Source organism: Cyprinus carpio, chromosome B19, assembly GCF_018340385.1.
Source record: "Cyprinus carpio isolate SPL01 chromosome B19, ASM1834038v1, whole genome shotgun sequence".
Lineage (NCBI taxonomy): Eukaryota > Metazoa > Chordata > Actinopteri > Cypriniformes > Cyprinidae > Cyprinus > Cyprinus carpio.
This window is the reverse complement of record NC_056615.1, coordinates 20,879,004-20,888,644: the sequence shown is the minus strand read 5'-3', so window position 1 is coordinate 20,888,644 and position 9,641 is coordinate 20,879,004.

The window sequence follows — 9,641 nt, the reverse complement described above, 5'->3', positions numbered from 1 at the left end:
TTAAAGTTGTCCAAATGCAGTTCTTATATACAGTTTTGATATATTCATGGTAGGAAATGTACAAAATATCTTCATGGAACATGATCTTTACTAACCTAATGATTTTTGGCATAATTTTGACCCATATAATGTATTGTTGGCTATTGCTACAAATATACCAGTGCTACTTATGACTTTGTTTTGTGGTCATGGGTCACATATATATTTACAATTTCTCAAAAAACAAACAAACAAAAAAAAAACATATAAACAATATCTTTTTACTGTAAAAGTAAATGTATGGTCTTAATATATATTATATATATATATATATATATATATATATATATATATATATAAGAAAATATATTGAATTCATAACTTAACAATAAAATTACATGTATTTGTTGTAAAATATATATATTTTTTTTTACAGTATATGGTAAGGAACCCTTTACTTATACACAGACACAAAGAATGCAACATGCATTAAGTAAACAACATCAACTGCAACACAAAAGATTTTAATGTACATAACTGATAACAAAAATAATTTATTTATAATATATTTATAATAAATTTAAATATAAACTAAATCAAAATAATTTTACATTCTCTTATTGCAATGCAATGTACATTTTTTTTACTTCTAAAAACATTTTAACAATATGCTTTTACTGTAAATGTTTATTTACGGTTTAAAAATATTAAATATAAAATATATTTTAAAAGACAACATGTATTTTTGTAATTATTTAAATATGTATGAATTTAATATATTTTTACAGTATATGGTAAGATTATAATTATAAGGCAACTTTTTACTAACATTTTCTACAGTGCATAACAGTTTTCAGTTATTATTTTAAAGTGATATGAAATATAAAAAGCTATGTGGTGAAAAAAATTAGGAACAATTAATTAAACTATGTTCTCTCAAAGGGAACAATTACAAACTCCCATGTCAAACTCATTTGAAAGTATGGTGAATAACAGATGTTTAGGTCCACAGATGCCCACTGTACTGCAGTTAGAGAAAGCTTATTCTGCTGTGGGAAACGTAGAGATACCACTAGACTGCAGCACATAAGCAGATGTTTACAACACTACAGTGTGTGTGCTGTATGCAGTCTCTGAGTCTCTGTATGTGATAAACCATTATGTGCTAAAGAAAAAGTGTGTGTGTGTGTGTGTGTGTGTGTGTGTGTGTGTGTGTGTGTGTGTGTGTGTGGTTTAAGGTGCTGCACTGCACAGCCTTGGGCTTTTTTACTCCCAACCTGCCCATGCAGCAGAGAAGCTCTGATGTTTGTGGTGCATGTGCATTTGTGCTTGAACGAGGAGGAGTAAGGTGAAAAAATTAAAGATTGTACGGTGGAAATATTTAGATTAAACCACAACATAATGCATATGCAATAAACACTCTCAGAGGGGGAAACAACCATGCAAAAAAAAAAAAATTAAAAATTAAAAAATACAACAACAACATAAAAAATTAGGGGTACAACTTCTGGTCTCTGGGGCACCTTTGCACCTTCTTAACCCCTAAATTGTTCATAACAGTATCATAACAGTATGTTACTATGCTTACAGCACTAATTTGCACCACTATATGGTATACTAATGCAATTATGTGCACTCTATGGAGGTAAATAAGATACAAAGTGTCCCTTTGAGAGTTCTGCACAAGTGACAAGCTACTGTACCCCTAAAGGTACACTTTTTGCACATTCTTTTCTGACAGTGTACTGTACAAACACAATCACCCACCCATCTTTTTCTCCTTGGGTACTTTTTTGTGTCTTAGTTGAAGACATTTAACATTCAGTCAATTCGGTCAGGATCAATAACAGAGCTCAGAGATAGATTTAGAGTTAATAATTCATCTTTTATGCTTTGTTAATCATTTGTAACTGAATGACAGTGCTAAAAAAAGAAAGGAAAAAAGATAAGAGAACAGTATAGGGAAGAAATGCATCAAAGAGTAGAGAATAACAGTAACCCTTAAATTTTGTTGATTTAGTGATGTTAAAAATAGTTTTAACTTCTAGGGGAAATTTCACCCATTCAATCACCCTCATAAACCTGTATGATTTACTTTTTTCAGCAGAACACAAATGTATATTGAAGAATTTGCCCAAACAAAATTAGACTCTATTGACTTTAATTGTATGGACAGTCAGTCAATAAACAGTGAGTAAATTATGACAGAATTTTTACCTTCTAGGTGAACTTTAATAAACCAATTCATTTAAATGCACAATTGACCCTTCCCAAAAACCAGCCCTCCTTAGTTACTGTTGCTATGTCCGACAAGCTATTGCTATGTCCGACAAGCCATGCCGCTCTCACACTACACGTTCTCACGCAAAGCAAGGGGGAAACAGACAAGACAGAGCAATTTACTTCTGGTATGAAACAAGGTCTGTTTTAAAATGTTGTCTTTTTTAAAGAAATTCAAACAATAAATAGGTACTGTTTTGTGGTTCATTAATGTGAATGAACCGATCGTCTTTTCATATTTACTTAAAGCACAAAGTAAACATGAATGAACCTCAGAATGTATTTTATTTCAACTGCGAAAAAACATCAATATACACAATTTTTCAAGTCCACCGAAGTTAATCTACTCTACTGTATCATTTGTTTGTTGGGCAAGATGGTGGATTTGGCGTTATGATTGGTCAGATCGCCTGTCAATCAAGCAAGCGTTTTGCGAATTGTCAAATAGGTACACAATTTTCATGTCATTTGAAGCAGACAAGGCTTTTGAATATATAGTTCTAATATTTTATAAAACAGCTTTATGTAAACACTTGAATCTGTCAAACCATCTGGTGATATTCTCTTTAATCTAGGTTTCATCTAATTTCTAGAGCTTGCACTGAATTCAGGCTTCAGTTTGCACGCATACACTGAGAAGGCTTTGCCACTGGCAGTACGTAATAAAGAATTCACTTTATGGTGGTCTCAAGATTGAGCCCCTCTGAGGGTCTTCGTGATCGATCCACTCCAGCAGAGAGAGCACAGGAGGCTAGTCTTCCACTCGCTCATTCTTCTTCTCTTGCCTCTTCCTCCCTCCCACTCCTCACTTAACTGCTTCTCCCATCGTCTTTTTTTTTGGTCTATTTTTAGACCCCTGGTGGGGAAACCCAATACATGTGGGATAAAAATAACACACAGTGCCGTTGACTGACCTGATATCTCCATTCAAGGACGACCTAAAATCTGCATTCAAACCTCCTTCTACGAATTCTCGCATTCTCGAATATCACAGACCGAGTCACATTTGAAACGGCTTTCACAGCACACAGTGATTACAGATATGTCTTTAAACATATTGGGGGAAAAATAGCACTACTGTGGGTCAACATTTACCATTGTGCTTGAATGATTACTGTATTCACTTACCAAGAAAAAGGCTAATTTTGGAGTTTGATTTATAGACTTGGGCCGATCAGAGAATCCCCAGCGTTCCACAGAGAAATGGCCCGCAACCAACCCTCACTATCATGTCGTTGCTGTGACAACCGTGACTTCAAAGTGGTCTCATCAGAGAGAGGCGGGAAGTAGGGGCGAGTTAAAACATGAAATCAACAGAAAGAGTGAGAGTTAGAGTTTGATGGAACAGGACAGGGGAAAGCAAGGATGCAAGAGGGAGAAGCTCACAGTCATTTGTTTGATGGAAGAGAGCTGGTAATTGATGGGTAAACATGTGAAGATTATGCAAATGAGGACAGATTATAGGGACATGCACAGATGATTTGAATACATTTATGCATATATATGGATAACTTGCAGGGATACAGGCAGCTCGTACAGAGGGGGATGGATGGAGACAGAACAAGAGCAACAGGGAGAAAACAGTTCTATGGAGAATGAAAGAGAGATTTTCCAAAAAAAAAAAAAAATTTAAAGTGAAGTGAAGTATGTCATTTCTAGCCACAAAATCATAAAATACAATTTAAAAAATAAATTCAATAAAATATACAAACATTACTGAGCACTACTCCTGCAGCTACACACAGAAAATGTAATTAATTATACAATTATATTAATTATACATTATACAAGTGTGTGATTTTTTCTCTCTCACACAAACACACACAACATAGTGACTAGACATATCTTTAAAAATCTAAAACTAGCATTATCTCCCATCTCTTTGGTCCATGAGAGCAAAGGCAGTCTAATTACTAATTATGAGCATAATGAGCACTTATGATACTATATACATACTGTATATACACTTGGACTGAAAGACACACATACACACCCATCCATGTACAACCACGGATGCTATAGGAACTAATTTATGATGCATATTCAAGTGCACATTCTCACACACACACAACACACAAACACACACACACACAAAATTTCACTCAATTTTAAAAGTGAGGAAAGTTTGTCAAAAGGTTTACAGTTAAATTAAACTGACAGCAAACTAGTCTACAAACATTCAAGTTTACTTATAATATATTTTTTAATGAGTTTGCTGTATGCATGTAAATATAGGCTAGTGCATGGAAATGATTAAAAGTGTTTGTGTGATGCACTGGATGTTTTTAGGACTGTTATGTTTTGTGGCTGTGACCCAGTTCGGGGCAGCGCTGTGCTGTGCCTTGATGTTCAGTGTGTGTGTGTGCGTGTGGCCTCGAGCTGTCCAGCTCTGCCACATCTGTGACAAAAATCACTGAAACTCAAGTTTTTGAGGACTTCTGACATGTTGCATGATATCATAAGCTGTGTTCAGTACCTACTAATAACTGATCACTTTTAATCTAACACATTTTCCAAAAATGTACTATAAAGTATTGCTCTTTAAACACTAAACAGAAAGAAATAATAAATGTTACTTTCTTATAAATGGTATCACACGAGATACACAAGACTCCTGCTGGAAGATTATATCAGTAGCCTAAAAAAAGCTCTTTTATTTTACTTGAATTTTTTATTATTATTTAATATCTTTAAAAATTACAATTACATTCTTACACCGTATCCAGAAAGATAATTATTAAAAAATGTCCTGTTCCTTGTGTCATTTAGGTATCAGAAAAGCCCATCATAAATGACAAGAAAAGCACAACATAAATCTTAATCATCTTGCAGAATCTGTGTGATATTTTACTTAAAAACAAACACAGACAGACGGATAGATAGATAGATAGATAGATAGATAGATAGATGCTGAAAATTCAACTTTGCCATAACAGGAATAAATTACATTTGATTTTAAAATGTAATAATATTTCACAATATTACTGTTTCCTGTATTTTGATTAAATAAACAGCATAAGAGACTTCTTTCAAAAACCTTAAAACAATTTTACTGACCCAAAGTTTTAAATGGAATAAAAATAAAAATAATAACTTTTCATTATTATAATTTAGCCTGGGTTTAAGATATTTGCGTAACTGATTTTAGTATATTCCAAAGAACTGACAGGTCTTGGAGGATGTTTGTCAAGAGCTTTACTGCTCAGGACAAACCAGTGACTCATGAAACTACCACAAGAAAGAATACAAACAGTCATCGATGCTCGAGGAGACAAGACATGATTTTAACAACCAAGAACTTTGAACAGGATCATTTCTGAAAATTTTGTCTTGACGAATACATGTAAATAGCTTTCATCATATAAATACATCCTGGCAGAACTAAATAAAAAGAATATGATCCCTCTTATTTTCACTGAAAAATCATAAACGCTGCAGATTCTGCAAAAGGCATTTGAAGTTGCAAACAGATATAGAGAGAAGCAACGCAGTTCAATTCAGTCAAGGATTATACAAATAACCATTACTTTGAAAAAGTCTTTGTTTATTTTCTCGTACCTTAATTGCTCATTACTGTCAGAAGTCTACTGAGTGCAAAAAAACACACACAAGTGTGTATAAACTCACAAATTACATAAGCCCCTGTAGGTCAAAATACAGGCGCAATCTGTTCTTATTAGCTACACTCATACAGGGCTGCTAATAGTCTTGTTAGGAGAAACAGGCCCATTTATTAATTCATTTGACTAATTAGGATACCGAGGTGAGCTAGGAATGAACTAGGAGATGCTTCAGTGGCCAACAGTTAAAACAAGCCTCTTTAATTATCACCTTGACTTCATCATTAGTTATAGTTCAGAGCATATTATTACCTAGAAAATGTCATAACTAAAGGGACATTTAAAATTGCCTTACACCCACTGCTGGCATTCACTCCTGCTCCCCGTGATTATCTAACAGATAGAATTGAGAGTGCAGCCGCTTATGGTGTCAGATCACAGTTTCTTGTTATCATGAAATGTCTTAAGGCCACAGCTTGCCATTTGCATCTAATGATGTTTGGATAGCATGTATGGAGCGGTTGTGTGCTGCTGGCACGTCTCTCATGTCATTAGAGCTTGTAACTGTTCATTTTCCTCATCCGTCATTTTTGACTTTTGACAACTCATTCCCAGGAGTGAAAAAAAACTTTGGGACTGTTTTGGTCTTTCAATCTCCAGCTTCTGTTAGTTATATATGCTTATTTAGATGGATGAATTCTCTGAAGACCATGAATAAAGATAGATTCAGACAAATAAACACTTTTTGTTTTAGTCATCTCAATGCAAATTTACTTGATTCACCGTATGAATATGAAATGTAAGACTGAAATGGACTATATATACATATATATACACACACACGTATATATATTCAACAAAATTGGTGTTATAAAATAACTGGTATAACTAAAATAATAAATTGTTTCTGAATCACAGCTAGTGATGCTCAGAATTGTTCATTTAAATCAGTTCTTTTCAATGAATCAGTCAAATCACTCCCAAATTGATTCATTTGTGAATCATTCTGAATCAAAATTATTTTTAAAAATCATTTACTGGAAAAGCCAGTAGCTACTGACAGCTGTTAAAACATACTAAACAATTTCTGTTTCAATTTTTAATTTGACAGTAAATACTGTGTGAAACTGAACTAGTGTTTCAATTTAAGCAATTTTAAATATATCTCTATTATAAAGCCTACTATTATTCCTTTACGTTTTCTTTTATGAAATATAATAATACAACTTTGTATACTTATTAGACATTAATTTCATATTAGATGAATGATATAAGCCTTATTATAATTTTAAAAAAGTTTAAGTTAAAAAAAACCTTACATATCAGCTCCCACTTGCAGTTTTCTAATTCCTAATTATATCTCGTCGCTGAGATATTTAACTGACAGTGACATGTTAGAGTTTTTTTTAGCAATGCAAATTAAATTCCACCGCGTCATACGTGCCCAAGATATCCTCCACGCGCGTATAAAGAGATTCCCTCGTCAAGATGCCCCAGTTCAGCCTGAGAGCGCCCCACTGCTGTCAGCTGTGGCACATGCGCAGGATAAATTTATCCACAACTCTGGAATTTATTGGTATATTTAATGCGTCAAGACAGGCGGGCCATATTTTCTTTGTATGTTGTCTGCCACGGAGTTTCTAACCCCCTAAATATGGCTGTAGTGGATTTAATAGGCAGAAGGCTGTGTAATTGGTTGTCATTCCGATTTATGGGCTATGCTGTTGAACGTGTCCGTTTGGGAATTTCCTGTAAGGAAGTATGGAAATGCTGTCCTCTTGTGGCATGGTATGAGAATGCCATGATATATTTTATGGGCCTTTCTATAATCGTAAATTTTATTGATATAATAACACTGAGCATAGCCTACAGCTGAAAATTGAAAACCTATACATTAAAAACATGTAATTTCTTCCTATTTTAACCTAAAAATAAACAAAGTTTTAGGAATTTAAAAATAATTAAATTATGTAAAACTCATCAAATTAGTAAATTTGTGACATCGAGCTTTCGTTCTCAATGTTGAAGCTCAAGATACTCTTTCTTTGGATCATGCTGGAGAACATGATCATTAGGTTTTACATGATGATTTTTGACTCAAATTGTTATGCCAATAAAACTATTTAAATGTTTTCATTTTTTATTTTATTTTTTAAACACAGTCGCCTTTCCACTACTGATCTCAGACAATCTGAGCATTTTCTTTAGAGATCTCACTGTATACCAGCATTAATGATCATTCTGCTTACAGGCAAAACATTACTTAAATGTGTCAAACAACCTAGAAGATAAAAGAAGCTAATTTCTTAAGAAAGTTTTAAAGATGTCCTTTGAATAGAAATCCTTGATACACCGTTTGGGGATCCTTAGATTGCCGCACTGGTAGAAACCTCTGGAGAACCTCGAAAATGGAAGTTCCTGCAAGAACTCTAAAAGACACTCGAGGCACTTGAAATACATATTTGAAGTTCTGTCCATAAGGAATAGGCATTAGAGGTACCTACAAAAGCATGCCTAGATGTTCTCCAGAGGCTTCTGCCAGTGTGATGATCTGAGGAACCCCAAATGGTGCCTAAAGTATCTTTTAATTTTCACAGTGATTAGCGAGCTCCTGCCCTCCACTTCTCAGGATTGGACTCAGATAATCTCACTGCAGGCATCCATTCCCTGTGATGCTGTAATCCAACTTCCACACAAAAGCAAGAGCTCTATCAAGATAGAAATTTTCCTGAGTGCATTTCACCAGAGGCGGCAGTTTATCAGTGCATTTTCGCAAATCACACCGTTAAATTAATTTCAAATTAATGTTGATCATTTTATCTGGCTCTCCCAGTCCCCCTAATCCCAGATTTCTCTCTTTTGTCTTTACCTCTGTCCTTTTCCCAATCTTTCTCAAACCTTCCTGTATGATTTTTTCATCTCTTATCTTCTTTCTCCTTGGCCTGATTTCTGCTCTACATTCTACTACAGAAAAGGAGGCGAATGAGAAAATCTTTCGAAGTCTGGAGAGATACTTGCCCATGCACTGGCACAACATCAAATAGAATTGGTTTGGTGATAAGACATAATTTAAAGAGTCAAATGTCACTGTTTGTTTGAATAACCCTCTGATCCTACATTGCAGTTCAGAGTAACAGCAGATGCTAAGAAAGTTTGATATGAAATCCTTATGCATACTAATCAGTACTCATCCATACTGTATATAATCCTACAAAGTAAGAGTATATCTAGCAAGGCTTTCTCCTTCCTCTTCACACTCTCCAACTAAAGCCCTGAAAGGTAAAGATTTTCTTACAGCTCGCCTCTTATTTCCTCCATTAATCTCCAGTAAATGGCCCCCATCAGTTAATTATATTCCCTCTGTGGTGGCATGGAAACAGTGTGGTTACATAAATCTTGCATTTGTAACTAATTAAAAAAAATGGGAGAGAGAGTTCATGGACTTATGATACCAAACAAAAAGGGAGAGAGATAGACGTGAAAAGGGGAAAAAAGAAAAAAATTGCGTTGGCGGTCTTGTTTTTGTTTATATTATGTTTTGTTTGTTTTATGTTTAGTGTTTTGGTTAGGTAAGGTAAGGTCACATTCTTTCTTTTTTCTTTCTGGAAAATGAGTAATACTAGTTGCCTTCACCTCAATGTCTGCTGAGACGAGGAGGCAATGCCTTCTGCAAACTTGCTGTCACCTGCATTTTTCATGCTTATATTTCTCTTGGGTTGTACAATCTCTAATGTTCCTGCATACTAACAGCTTGTGTCCAATAGCTCTCTTATCTCCTATTTCCAATATTTCCCACAGAAGTCACTCACTCACACAGAGCAC